The following is a 15,561-nucleotide window of genomic DNA, read 5'->3' on the forward strand; positions in this document are numbered from 1 at the left end:
AAAGTGTAAATTGTGATATCAAAATATAAAATGTGTTTGGGGAAGTAAAAGGCTAGAGTTTTTATATGCAATAGAAGTTAAGTTGTTATTGGCTTAAAATAGACTATTATAACTGTAATAAGCTTTATGTAAGCCTCATGGTAAACATAAAGTGAAAACCTATAGAAGATACATAAGAAATAAAGAGAAAGGAATCAAAGTATGCCACTACATAAATTATCAAATCATAAAGGAGATGAAGAATGGAACAATGGAACTACAAAATAGCCAGAAAACATTTAAGAAGATGACAATATTAAGTTTTTACATATCAGTAATTACTTTAAACACAAATAGATTGAATTCTCCAATCAAAAGACACAGAGTTGCTAGAATGGAAAAAAACAAGACCCAACTCTGCCACCTATAAGAGATTCACTTTTGCTTTAAGGATACACATATGCTCAAAGTGAAATGATAGAAATAGATATCCATGGAAATGGTAACCAAAAGAAAGAAGAAGTGGCTATATTTATATCAAATAAAATAGACTTCCAGACAAAATTGGTCACAAGAGACAAAGAAGGTCACTATATAGTGATAAGGGGGTAAATTCATGAAGAGGATATAACAATTTTGAGTATATGTGTACTCAACATTGGAGTGCTTAAATATTTAAAACTAATATTTACAGAACTGAAGGGAGAAACAGACAGCAATAAAATAATAGTAGAGGAATTCAATACCCCATTTTCAACATTGAATAGGTCACCATGGCAAAACATCAACAAGGAAATGGCTGACTTGAATTACACTGTAGAACAAAAGAACCTAAAAATCATATCCAGAACACTCCATCCAATGGAAACAGAATGCTCATTTTTCTCAAATGCATGTGAAACATTCTCCAGTATAGATCATATGTTACATCACAAAGCAAGTCTTAAATTTAAGATGATTGAAATTATATCAAATATTATTTCTGGCCATGATGGTATGAAAATGGAAATCAATAATAGCAAGAAAAATGGAAAATTCACAAATGTGTGGAAAATAAACAACACACTCCTGAAAAACCAATAGGTCAAAGAAGAGATCAAAAGGAAAATAAGAAAGTATCTAGAGACAAAAGAAAATGGAAACACAACATACCAAAACATATGGGATGCAGCAAAAGCCGTTTTAAGAAGGATTTATAGTGATAAACACCTACATTAAGAAAAAGAGATCTCAAACAACCTAATTTTAATACCTCAAAGAACTAGAAAAAGAAGAACAAACTAAACTCAAAGGTAGCATAAGGAAGGACATAATAAAAATTAGAGCAGAAATAAAAGCAATAGAGACCAGAAAGACAATGGAAAAAAAATCAGTGAAACCAAGAGTTAGTTTTTTTTAAAAGATAAGCAAAGTTGACAAATGTTTATCTAGATTACATGAGAGAGAGAGAGAGAGACAGAAATAGAGAGAGAGAGAGAGAGGAATAGAGACAGAGACAGAGACAGAGACAGAGAGATAAAAGATTCAAATAAACACAATTATAAATGAAAGAGGAGACATTATGATTGATACCACAAAAATACAAAGGATCATAACACACTACTATGAACAATTAGATACCAAGAAATTGACTAACATAAAAGAAATGGATAAATTCCTAGAAATATACAACATACCAAGACTGAATCACAAAGAAACAGAAAATCTGAACAGAACATTAATGAGAAGGAGATTGAAGCATTATCAAGGACCTCCCAACAAAGAAAAATCCAGGAGAAATAGTTTCACTGGTGAATTTTAACAAATTTGCAAAGAAATATTAAGGCCAATCCTTCTAAAATTCTTCCAAAAAATTGAAGAGGAAAGAACACACCAAATGTATTTTTAGGCCAGCAATACCATGATACCACTGCCAGATAAGTACACTTCAAGAAATGGAAACGATAGACCAATATCTCTAACGAATATAGAAGCAAATATTCCAACAAAATACTAACAAACCTAATCCAACAGCACATTAAAAGGATCATACACCATGATCAAGTTGGTTTATCCCTGGAAGGCAATGATGATTCAGCATATGCAAATCAGTAAATATGATAACCACATTAATAAAATGAAGGCTAAATATCATATGATAATCTCAACAAATGCAGATAAAGCACCTGAAATAATTCAATATCCTTTTATAATAAAAAATCTCAACAAATTGGGTATAGAAGGACTGTGCCTCAACATAATAAAAGCCATATATAAGAAACCCACAGCTAACATAATACTCAATGATGAAAGCTTTTTCTCTAAGACTGGGATAAGTGTGCCCACTCTCACCATTCCTATTCAGTATAGTACTGGAAGTTCTATCCAGAGCAAGTAAGAAAGAAAAAGAAATAAAAGGTACCCAAATCAGCAAGGAAGAAGTTAAATATTCTCTGTTTGCAGATGACATAATCTTATGTATAGAAACCCTAAAATTTCCACAAAAATTATTAGGACTAATAAACGAATTAAGCAAATTTGTAGGATACAAAATCAACATAAAAACAGTTTTATTTCTAAACCCTAAAAATGAACAATTTGAAAAAGCAATTTAGAAAACAATCCCATTCACAGTAGCATCAAAAAGAAGAATATTCTTAGGAATAAATGTAATCAAAGAGGTGAAAGGTTTAGAAGACATTGATGAAGAATTTGAATGGAATACTACTCAGCCATAAAAACCGACAACATAATGCCATTTGCAGCAATATGGATGCTCCTGAAGAATGTCATTCTAAGTGAAGTAAGCCAGAAAGAGAAAGAAAAATACCATATGAGATTGCTCATATGTGGAATCTAAAAAACAAAAACAAAAACAAACAAACAAAAACAAAGCATAAATACAGGACAGAAATAGACTCATAGACAGAGAATACAGACTTGTGGTTGCCAGGGGAGTGGAGGGTGGGAAGGGATAGACTGGGATTTCAAAATTGCAGAATAGATAAACAAGATTACACTGTATAGCACAGGGAAATATACACAAAATGTTATGATAACTCACAGAGAAAAAAATGTGACAATGAGTGTGTATATGTCCATGAATGACTGAAAAATTGTGCTGAACACTGGAATTTGACACAGCATTGTAAAATGATTATAAATCAATAAAAAATGTTAAAAAAAAGAATTTGAAGAAAACACAAATAAATGGAAAGATATCTCATATATATGGATCAGAAGAATTAATATTGTTAAAATGTTCGTACTACCTAAAGCAATCTAGAGATTCAATGCAATCCATACCAAAATGTCAATGTCATTTTTTACATAAATAGAAAAAAATTCTAAAATTTGTATGGAACTATCAAAGTCCCTGAATCACCAAAGCAGTCTCAAGAAAGAATATCAAAGATCGAGGCATTGCACTTCCTGGTTTCAAACTATATTGCAAAGCTATAGTAATCCAATCAGTATGGTACTGGCATAAAAGCAGACACATAGACCAATGAAACATAATTAAGAGCCCATATATAAACCTATGTGTATATGGTCAACAAATATCTGACAAGGGAGCAAAGAATACTCAATGGGGAAAGGATAGTCTTTTCAATAAATGGTTTTGGAAAACTAGATATTTCATGGAAAAGAATGAAGTTGGACCCCTATCTTACATCACTTATAAAAATTAACTTTAAATTGATTAAATCTTAAATGTAAAACCTGAAACCATAAAACTTCTAGAAGAAAACAGAGATAAATCTCCTGGACAATGGAATTGGCAATGATTTTCTTTTTGGATATGACATCAAAAGCACAAGCAACAAACCAAATTTAGCAAATGGTAATACATCAAACTAAAAAGCTTCTGCACAGCAAAAGAAACAATAAACACAATGAAAAGGCAACCTACAGAATGGGAGAAAATATTTACCAATCAAATATATCCAATAAGGAGTTAAAATTCAAAACATTAAAAAAAACCTCATGGTACTCAACAGTAAAATCAAAACAAAACAAATAATCTAATCATGGGCAAAGGACCTGAATAGATGTTTTTACAAAGAAGACATACAAATGGCTAACAGGCACATGAAAAAGTGTTCAACATAAAAAATCCTCAGGGAGATTCAAATCAAAACCACAGTGAGAAAAGGAAAGTAAACAAACAATCCCTTTTAAATTACATCCCCCAAAATAAAATACTTAGGAGTAAATCTGACCAAGGAAGTGAAAGACTTATATGTGGAGAACCACAAAACATTGACTGAGGAAATTAAAGATGACTTAAGGAAACAGAAAGATATCCCATGTTCTTGGACTGGAAGAATTAATATTGTTAAAGTGGCCATACTACACAAAGCAATCTACAGATTTAATGCAATCTCTATCAAATTGCTCAGGACCAAATTACCCAAATTCCTCCTCCTCCATTTTTCACAGAATTAGAACAAATAATCCTAAACTTATATGGAATCACAAAAGACCCAGAATTGCCAAAGCATTACTGAAGAAAAAGAATGAAGCAGGAGGAATAACCCTCCCAGACTTCAGACAATATTTTTTCTTCCTCTTTTGTTCTTTGCCTTCTGGGACTCTATTTACATATATGTTAGAACTTTGATATTATCCAGCAGATCACTGAAGCTCTGTTAATCTTTTTCAATCTTTTCTCTCTGTGTACTTCAGACTGACTAATATATATTCATTTATCTTCAAGTTGACTTACTCCTTCTTCTTTCATTTTCAATCTGCTATTAAGCCCACCCAGTGAATTTTATTTCAGATATTTTAATTTTCAGTTCTAAAATTTGCATGTTTTTCTTTTTAAATTATTTTTATATCTCTGATATGATTTTCTATTTGTTCATTTGTTAAGTGTGTTTTCCTTTATGTCCATTAGTGTAGTTATGACAGATGACTTAAATCCTTTTCTGCTAATTTCAGCATTTGGTCCATCTTAGGGCTGGTCTCCACTGATTACCTTTTCTCTTGAGTATAGGTAATATTCTTCTGTTTCTTTTCTCTAGCAATTTTGGACTGTACCCTAAACTTTGTGAGTTATATATGTAGGATGTCTATATTCTCTTTCATTTCTCTGTAAAGTATTGCATTTTTTGTTTTCTTAGTATGCAGTTAATGTGGCTGAACTGAAACTCAAAACTCTTTTGTGGTGGGCAGCACTGAAAGTTCTGTTTAATTCTTTCAGCTTTATTTAGGCTTTTTGGAATCTGTCACCACATGCATAATTTATGGCTCCATCAGATATTTGGGCAGTTTATACACAAACTGGGGTCTCCCACTCTGTAGTTCTCTCCATTATTGGATTTCTCTCATTACTTTCCAGCTGCAGTTGTCATCCTGAACTCTGTTTGCTGGTTCTTCAAACCACAAGGACTGTGAGCAGTTGTGTTAGGTAGCCGAATGGCAGTGCTTGTGAGAGCCAACTCTGTATATCTCTTCTCAATCTCAAGTTTATGAAATTGACCATGATGGAAATTGGGAAATACGATGATTGACTGATTGATTTAACTTATTTTTTTCCTGGAGAGCTGGTGGTTAAATATTTAACAGTTGCAACATTTACTTGTAGTTTCTCTAGAGTTTTAGTTATTGTTTTGGCTCGACACTTGTCTTTGGGCAGACATTTTTTAAAAAGAGAAACTAATCTAGTATTGTTCTTTTCTTTCATTTGTCGACTGTGTTTCAATTCATGACTGCTTATGATTAATTTCCAATGTATTCAGACTGTTGGTTTTTGGCGAGTTTATTACTGCTATCTGAAGCAGGATTGGTTTGATAAAAACTGCTCCACCACTACCCAAAAGTGGTCCCAGAAAAATTTTTCTGTGGTTTACAGTGAACTGAGAACATTGATGAAAATGCTATTAATTTTTTAGCAATTAATACAGCTAAAATTATGACTTAAATGATAGTTTTTGTTATGAGAGTATCTTCAGCTAACTTGTTTACATTAAAATATCTTTTCTTTTAAAAATGATGGTTTATTTGTTTAGTATCTTCATTTGATAAAAATAAAACTTGGCCACTGTAATGGGTTGAACCATGTCTCCCCCAAATTAATGTCCACCCAGAATCTAAGGATGTGATCTTATTTGGATGTGTAGTCCTTACAGAAGTAATTAGTTAAAGATTTTGAGATGAAATCATACTGGATTTATGGTGGGCCGTGAATCTCATGGCTGGTTTCTTTAAAAGAGAAAAGACACGGAAATTGTCACACAAAGGAGAAGACAATTTGAAGGCTGAGGCAGAGATTAGAGTGATGTTTCTATAAGCTAAGGAATGCAAAGAGACACCAGAAGCTGGAAGAGGCGAGGAAAGATTCTCTTCTAGAGACTTTAGGGAAACTGTGGCCCTGCCAGCACCTTGATGTCAGACTTCTGGCCTCCAGAATTATGGGGCAATAAACTTCTGTTGTTTTAAGCCATCAAATTTATGATAATTTGTTATGGCAACCATAGGAAATAACACAGCAACCTTATGCAAGTTCACAATATTTATTTTTGCCGTTTCACTAATCCATTACATCCAATGGGCATTTATGCAAAAAATGTACATAAAAATAGGTTCTTCTGCAGGAAGGAGTGTGCATAGCTATGTTCCCACATATACACTTACTTTATGCACAACTTACATGTTGCTTTGGTAGACAAAAATACTGTACCCGGGGTCAGCAGGTCTTGGTTCTGTCACTGATTCACTATGATGTTGGGTGAGCTATATTTTTTTCTGCAGGCCAGTTTCTCTTTCTGCAAAATGATATGGTTATCTTTATGGATTCTTTCAGCTCAATAACAGAGCCTATGGATCCCTATCTCTCTATGTACTCAGTATATGGCTATATGCTTTTGAAAAAGCATGTAGTCAGAGTGGAGCACAGGTGCCTCAATGAATAGGAGTAGAGTATTAGGAATTTGATGGGGAACCCAATAGGATAGTGGTTTAGATAGAAATAGCACACTGTAGGAAAATTTTTAAATGCCTTCCATGTTCCAGTCACTGTATGTATCTTGAGGCCAGTATACTTAATACACACAATATAACACATGTTCAATCACACGCCCTAAAGGACCATTTTGGTTCTCTGACTAAATGGGCTGAAAATCAAGAGTTTGAGGGGTTTAATTAAGAAAACTGTTGTACTAATCATTATATGTAGGTAGAGGCTGGGTTCTTTGATAGGAGCAGTTCCTTACACATATGCTCATATTCATATTGCCCCTGAAATGCTCAAGATGGAATGTCATGTCAGTGTGATTTGGGGGTCCCATTTGGAGACTCACTTTTGGAGAACCTTTGAAATTTGGTAGTCTATATGTCACTCTCCACAGATCAAATCCTCCTTCACCTGGGATTTTCCTGTTTTAGAGCCTAGATTGTTATGTGTGAAAAGATCTTTCAAGATCATGTACATCCATCACCATTCATTTTGCCATTGAGGATAACGAAGGCCAGATTGAAGAAGTGACTTGTCAAAGGTAATAGTCGAGTCATTTTCAGAGGTAGGACTGAAACCTAAATTCTTTTATTCTTAGTCTAGCTCTTTTTCGACCCTCTCTTGCATTGATACTGTACTTTGCTCAGGTTTTTTTTCTCTGCTCAATACGAATATAATTTTTTTTAATACTTTGAGTTAATTAATCTCCTTCCCTCCCTTCTTCCCCCTTGTGCAGTCTAACATGTAGCCTAACACACATACAGCTATATTCCCTTCAGAGGTTTTTGAAAGGAAAGCATTGTGGTCCTGCTGCTTGCCTGTTTTGCCTGGAGGTAAGCTCCAGCTGACAGATCTGTATTGGGTCCACACTTCTACTTGGTTGGGGGTGGAGGTGGCAGTTAGGTTACTGACAGATTAATGTGGCTGGACCTTTTCTTCTTAGTGGAGTGGGAATGGCAACCTCTTTGATGTAAAAATTTTTTTAGCTCATTATTGTCCTCAGAGATGTAATGTGAACAGACAGATTTGTCAAATCTTTATTTGGAGCCTGGGTTAAGAAGGCGCTCCCATAGGGATGTAAGGGAGACAGACCACTTATCTTCCGTCTTGAAGCAGCTAGTAAGCATCACACATCAACTATGGTAATCCATGCTTCCTTTATCCGCCTATTTGCTCTTACCCATTTGCTGTCTTTCTCTTCCCCTTGCTTCCTCTGCTCCTCCCCTTCTCTCTGAGCTTCCCCCTCTATTTCTCTGTTGGATACCTTAAAGAATAAAATACTACTTTAGTCTTTCCTAAAGCAACCACAGATCCAAAGCCCTGCAGCGCTGTATTCTGAGCCCCAGCACAGCCGCGTGCTCAGCACCAGGCAGTGGTGAATCCAAAACCAGCAAAGGGGGAGGGGAGGAGGGAAGAGAGGGAGGGGAGGGAGAGAGAGAGGGAAAGGGAGGGGGAGGGAGAGAGAGAGAGAGAGAGAGAGAGAGAGAGGGAGGGAGGGAGAGAGAGAAACGGAGGGAGGGAGGGAGAGAGGGAGAGAGAGAAACGGAGGGAGGGAGAGAGTGTGAGCGTGAGCGCGCGCAAGCTAGCGAGCAAACCAGAGACAGACGAGAGAGGGACCAGGAGAGAGACCCAGAGAAAGAGAAGAGGAAGCTGAGCTCTGCGAGGGCTCAACCTCCAACTTGTTTCAGTTCATTCATCCTTCTCTCCGCTTCGGGGAAGTGACTGTGGCGCTTGGTAAGAAACATAGCTTTCCCTCCTTCCCCCTCCCCCAGGCTCAGGTCTCCTTTGCGATAGCATCTCTCCCCCATACTGAGAGTCTCCTTGGGTTGGCCAGGGAGGCGAGACATGCTCTGCAGCTGTGATGCTATCCTGGGTTCCCCAGTGGGGCTGGTGGAAGCCCAGAGTCGGCATCTGGGCAGGGAGGCACTGGGGTAAAACCTGATTTGTGGAAGAGGGGTTGCGATGTGGTGTATGCGCTATTTGCTTCATTGTCAGTGAATTGTTTTGTTCTTCTTTGGAAGCAGGTCAGCATTGACCTTGCAAATTGCTTGGGGGGCCTGGCAGCTGCTGCAGAAAGCCACCGAGGAGCCCCTAGCCAGAGCAGAAAGCACTGTCATGACCCCCCCAGAAAGCCCTAGGCTCAGGGATGGGGTAATGGCTGGAGCTTCCTTTCTCCTTTAACTCTTTCTCTGCAGCTGCTTTTCGTCGCTATAAATGAGAAAGAAGAATACTGTGCAGACCCTTTCCCCATCTCCCTATTATCTCCCCCAGATGCAAGTGAGTAGAAAGTTGTAAATAACTGTTTCCTTTGAAAGCAGGTTGAGACCTCCCCTCTTCCTTTAATAGGCTCATTGTAGGGTTGGGCCTGAGTTCCTTCACAAACTTGGGAGGCTTCCCTTGCTTCTCTGTGGGAAGTCCCATTGCCTGCCCACTCCTCATCCCAAGGTAGTTGAGCTGCCGGGCTAGATCAGGGATTCAGGTACCCCACCCCCTCCCACTGGTAGGTATGGTATTAGGTCCAGCTGGGTCCTTGGGAGGGAAGAAACACCTGATGGTTTGTCTAGAACTAGATTTCCAGTTTGCTGTTCTTCTGACTGTGGCTGCGGGTGGTATAGGCAGGAGGACTGGGGGAGGGGTGGCTGTTGGATTTAGAGAGCAGGGTGAAGGGCCAGGATTCCTAGTGTGAATGGTATGGTTTATGAGGGTCATCAGGTTCTGGATGTTTGTGGCTATGCAGGGGCTGGCTGAAGCCCCTGTGAACTGGTAGGGGGAGAGATCTGGTTGCTTGATGGAGGCTTTTTGAGTTGGCGACACTGCGGTATCCATAGTAGTAATTATAATACCCACAATACTAATTGCTAACATTGTTGAGTGCTTAGGATGTTTTGGATCTTGGGCTGAGGGTTTAATGTGTATTATTCTTACATTAACGCTATGAAGCAGATACTGTTATTGTCTTTGGTTTACTAATGAGGAAACTGAGGCACAGAGAGGTTAAGCAATTAAATGTCCCAATTGGGAATTAAAACACAGGAAACCTGGTTCTAGAATGCATGGCATTGACCATTAAGCACTACTGCCTTCTTGGGGAGAATTTTCCACCTTTATCTGTCAGGCAAGTGTAGGTATAGTAGGAAGGGTACTGCTTGGCAATATTTTCTTTTTGGAAAGTAGTACAGTCCTTTATGTAAAGTAACAGGAACTTAGAGTGACACATAGTGGTTGGCCATTGTGGGGTCAAGCCTCATCTGGGTATTTTGGAGGGGCTGCCCTAAAGGCTTTCCTTGGACAGCCTGCTTTCCTTTGAAAAGAATGCCTGGAAAGACTCCACTTTTCCACTTTCATGGCGTCATCCATCTCATGTCCAGCAGAATCAGCTCCTTTTAGGACCAGATCTTGCTCTTATTTTCTGAGAGCTTAGAGTCACCTTGTTCTGAAAATTTTAGAATACTAAAATCTTGGTACTGGACGGATCCCTAAAGGTCATTAACCTTTACTTCTTCACCCAGTTCTTGAATTTGTCCTAAGCATCCAATTCATTGACTGATTTCTATTTGAACTCTCTGCAGTGACAGAGAGCTCATTAGGTGGCTCTTTCTATCTTTGAGTAACTCTGATTGTCACAGGAAGTAATCCCATTATAAGCCAAGATCTGTCTCCCTGTAACTTCTATTCACTGGTTCTTTGGGACTATCTAGAACAAATTTGCTTCTCCTTAATAATAGCTCCTCAGACAGTTGAAGAGCAGTCATACCTCTCCCCTCAAGCCTTGGATCTGACAGAACCACAAGGAAGGGATCATCATTTGCCTCATTTTGGAGACTAGACTTTTATTAATATGGCCTAGTACCTCATTTTCTTGTTTGTCAGTCACAAGCTGATCGTACTCAGTTTTTTAAAGCAGCCTTGATATTATATGTTCTCTTTTGGAAAAGCTTGCTGTCTGGTATCCAATGGACTGATGGGAACAAAAAAGGCCTCTTTTCTTAAAAACCAGGAATTGGTGCTAGTTCTTCTGAAGCCCCAGTATGTCCATATAGCAGCCAGATAATAGGCATGTGGGATGATTTGCAAAGAAAGGATTAAGGGCAGTTATCATAAAGTAGACACTTGGAATTGTCGTGATTCGAGATTCACACAGTATATAAAAGATAGAAAAACAACTTGTTATATCAGAAAGTATCTTAGAAACAGTGACATCACTGAGGAGATGGTACAGAGTAGGATTGGGTGGAATAGGAGTGAGCATGCAGTGTGCTAGGATGGAAAACTGACACAGGTATTAAGGGCATTAGGAAAGTTGAGTTCTATTGCTAGCTCTGCAAATTTGCCGGTTACCTTGGACACGTGATTTTCTCTGCATGGGCCTCAGCTTTTCCATCTATAAAGTGATAAGGTGGACTTCATCACCAAGGGTTTTTCAGCTCTTCAATTCTGTATCTGAAGTAAATTGTAAAATCTCAGGGTTCTAAGGGGCTTCAGAAATCCTGTAGGCCAGTTCTTCTCTAACTTTAATGGGCTAAAGAATCCCCTGGGGATCTTGTTAAAATGCTAATTCTGATTCAGAGGGATGGGGTGGGACCTGAGATTTTGCATTTTAACAAGCTGACAGGTAATCCTTAACCTACTGCTCCAGTGCTATTCAAACTATCTTGGTGAAAGACCAGTTCTTAAAATGTTTCCAATCCAACACAGATGGTTACTTTAGTAAAATACATTAACTATGAATTACTAGAAGATAAAAGACATACAAAATATAAGTTCACATTTTAATTGTTAGATTCAGCAGGCATAAAATTAATTTTTTTCAAATTGCTACAACATTTTGTAAAGGAATATTCTCAATTTCTGCACTTGTGTGTATTCTCAATTTCCATACTTAGGTCGTTGCTGCCTGGTAATAAAATTCACAAACACTGATCCTTGGACCATACTTTAAGCAGCACTGGTCTAGGATACCTAATTTAAGAGGCCTGGATTAGGCCCAGTTATAATTTCTAAATCATCCCTGCCAGATGATCTTTCACCTTCAGGTTAAGTATCTCCTTTGATGGAGAACTTACTATCCTTGCAAAATAGCATTACTTGGGTGTTGTGACTGCCATAAAGGATTTTTTAAAAGCTTCTATAAATTCCACTCTTAAATTATATATTCCAAGCAAGTAGGGGGCTGCATCAGTCCAGTTTATTGTAATATCAGCAACTATCCTAGTACATGGTGTAGAGTAGGTGCTTAATAAATGTTTGTTAAGTTAAATGAACAGACCACTTGGTGTTAGTTATGCCTTTTGGGGTCATATATTCATTTAAAAAAGGTAATTTTGGTTTTCTTCCAGCATTTGGGGGACAGTATTAATCCTATTTTGTAAATTTCTTGTGATAAATAGAAGGCCAGCTTACCTGTCCCAGATAGCTACCTGTCATCACGATTTTACTTTGAAGGAATTATAGGAAGCCAGGAAAAATTTTTTATACTCTAAGTCTCAAATTTTTACTTTTAACTCAGTCATTCATCAATTCAGTCATTCAATAGCTATTTATTCAGTGATGTGGTTAGGCACTGTGCAGGTATTAGAAAGGTAAGCTAATCAGACATGGTCCTTACTTGGAGCTTATAGTTTAATGGGGAAAAGGTCATAAATCAGATTATCACACAATTTTATTATTTCAGTCAGCAATAGATGTTATGAAAGAAAATATGGGGGTGGAGCTATGAAGGTATATAACAGAGGAAACTGATCTAGCTTGGGGTTTAAGAAAAGCTTCCTTGAAGAAGTGATACTAAGGCTGAGTACAGACATGGGAGTGGGGTGGGGGTGTTGAAGGGGGTGAAACAGTTTTTTAGATGAAAGAAAGAGCATGCACAGGGTCCTGAGATGAGAAAAGCATAGTGAATTTGGGAAATTGAACAAAAGCTGGGGTGGTTGGAGTGGGCCATTGTAGGGATTTTGGTCTTTATTCCAGAAACAAAGGGATTGATTAAAGGCTTTTAAGCAGGGTGACTGATATGACCTAAACTGAATCCATTCAACATAAGATTACTAAGTGTCTGCTATGGACCAAAGGCAATGTGAGAGACACAGGCTGATTTAGGGATAGCCTCTGGCTTCCAGGATGACACAGTCAAGAAGGAGGGAGAAAAATTATACAAACAACTATAATACTACAAGTATGAGATCCACACTCATAAAAGAGAGGCAAAGGGCTTGCGGCCAAGGAGATCAAAGACAGCTTACTGGAAGTGGTGTTTGAACTGAGCTTTGAAAATTGGACAAACTCTGGACATGCAGAATTTGGGGGGTGGGGTGGGAAAGGTGTTCTAGGCAGAGGCCAGAAAAGCAGAGGGCACGTATTGGGAACAGTGAGGAGCTTAGTTGTGTTGGGGTATGGTGAAAGTATGTGAGAAAAGTTTGGTGAGATATTTGGAGGGCTTGACTATAAATAATATTGAATGCTAGCCTGGAAAATTAGGACTTTGCCCTATATCCCTCATTTTATGGATAAACAAACTAATCCTAGGAGATGGAGTGATTTGATTTGACTGAGTTCATGCAAGTGGTTCTATTGCTATAGCTCAACAAGAGGCCCTGGGTACAGTTGGAAAAAAGTGTGGGATTGGAGTTCTGGAAAGAAGTTAGCTGGAAAAAGTGATTCGAGAGTTATTGATACAGAAGCAGTACTTGAAGTAGAAGTAAGGGATCTAAGGATTTCTTCCTTGGGCTTATCTTTAGGATATGGGAAAACAAAGATAAGCCTGTGTGAAGGCTACAAAGGAAGAGAGGTCAGACATATGGAAAGAAAATTGGAAGAGTACAGTATTATGAAAGAGCCAAGAGAGGAGAGGCCTCATCCATTGGTTGGACAAATATTTAGTGAATACATACTACTTACTAAGCATGGAGCATGTAATGGTAAGCAAAATAGACATGGTTGTTGCCATCTTGGGGCTCATGGTTTAAACGTGGAGATAGATAGACATTATTCTACAAACTATTAAAATATATAGTTATGCATTGTGATGAGTGTGTAGAGGAAAATATACTCCTTTAAGAAGGAAGGTGTGGTCAACATTGTTAGACTTTTTACCAAAGTTGAGTACTGAAAAATGATACCCAGTTTCTAACAGTCCTCCCCCACTTTGATGCTCACAGTGCTTACTAACAGTTAAGACTGGGTGATGCATATCGATTTTGCAGATGTTTGGCAGGTGATAGTGTTCTAAGGAAAGGTAAGGTTCCCTCCAGCCTCAAGCCCACAAGAGCACAGGCTTACTTGAAAACCAAGTTATATGTCATCTTGCTTAACTGGAACTCTCAGTGAGCCAGTAGTCTTCCCAGATCCCCAGTTCTTCCCATTCAACGAGTTAGATAAAGAGGCACTTGATAAGAAATAAATACAAAGAATCAGATATGAAAGATCTCTCTTAAAATTGAATTTCAGATAGCCTAGTCTAGATTCTAGTCCGGGCTTGGATGCTGACTTACTTTCTTGTGACAAATCACTTATTTTGTTTGAGCCTCAGTTTTCATAACTGTAAAATGAGGAGGGTAGGATTACATGAACTGTAAGGTTCTATACAGTTCATGCTCTGTCTGTACTACATTCTTATGGTCCTGTACAGGTAGTTCAGGCTCAGTCATTTATTTAAGCAACACTAAGGATTTTATATGGAATTCCTAAAGGTTGCTAACTTTGGTTGAAGTACTCACAGAGTTTGGAAGAGATCACAGGAAGGTCCTTTCCTTGTTCCATTCACGAGATTGCTGAAATCATGACTGTCCTGAAAGCTAAGGAAAGAACTGACTGTATTCTAAAATCTGTAGTAAATCTGGATATTGGATGATATTTCTACTATTGTTGGTTTGAAAGAAACTAAGAATACTGGAGAAAAATGGTGCCGTCTACTGTGAAATAGAGGCAAGGTGATTATTTCATGTTCTTAAATGTAATGATCCAGGCAGTCTCTTCCTAGGGGGAAGGTATGTGGTGAAGGGAAATATTGGTTGGTAATAGAAAATATTTTTTATGTTTCAAACATGAATTTTAAAGTATTGATGTTTATACACAGTATGTCTTCTTACCGTAAGTGGAAGGAAAAATAAAAATCTCCAGGATGTATATTTTGAAGGGTGAGTTTTCTGTTTAAAAATGATTTCTTAAAAGAAATCAAGTATTACATAGATTTCCTGAAGGGAAGGGGAGGTGGATGGGGATGGAATTATGTAACAGATCATAGCATAAAATAACTTTTTAAAATAGTACAAGAAGAACTCATATGACTTATATTTTGAGTATCTTCTATACGAGATATTTCAGTTTTCAGTATCACCCTTAATACATAATGTCCAAATCTGGACCCAGTACTCAAGGCATGGCTGACTAGCACCACTATGTAAAACATTTTGCACTCTTATTAATCTACCTTAAGGCTGTAATACCTACCTTTAAACTGTTTTTTTCTAGTTATAAAAATAAAACAGCCTCATAATAGAAAATTTAGAACTTGGAGAAAAGTTAACAAAAATCACCTTTAAGTACCCAAAGATAACTTGCTCTACTTCCTTCCAGATGTTTACATGTTTACATAATTAGGACCTTATATGAACTATTTTCTATTTGGCTTCTCCACTGGTATTATATTG

At 37.5% G+C, this 15,561-nt stretch overlaps 1 protein-coding gene across 2 annotated transcripts in view; it reads left to right on the plus strand.

Annotated features, from left to right (window-relative positions):
• Positions 1 to 8,209: 8,209 nt before the first annotated feature.
• GABRA3 (gamma-aminobutyric acid type A receptor subunit alpha3) overlaps positions 8,210 to 15,561 on the plus strand; it is a 234,763-nt gene continuing 227,411 nt past the window's right edge. The window contains exon 1 of one of the 2 annotated variants that reach the window (XM_064482791.1): positions 8,210 to 8,294. The gene's annotated coding sequence lies outside the window, so the exon portion shown is untranslated. Of the gene's footprint in view, positions 8,295 to 8,361; positions 8,654 to 15,561 lie in introns of those variants that run through there. The other variant, XM_010992048.3, reaches the window with a different exon arrangement.

The sequence above is a fragment of the Camelus dromedarius genome, chromosome X (genome assembly GCF_036321535.1).
Source record: "Camelus dromedarius isolate mCamDro1 chromosome X, mCamDro1.pat, whole genome shotgun sequence".
NCBI lineage: Eukaryota > Metazoa > Chordata > Mammalia > Artiodactyla > Camelidae > Camelus > Camelus dromedarius.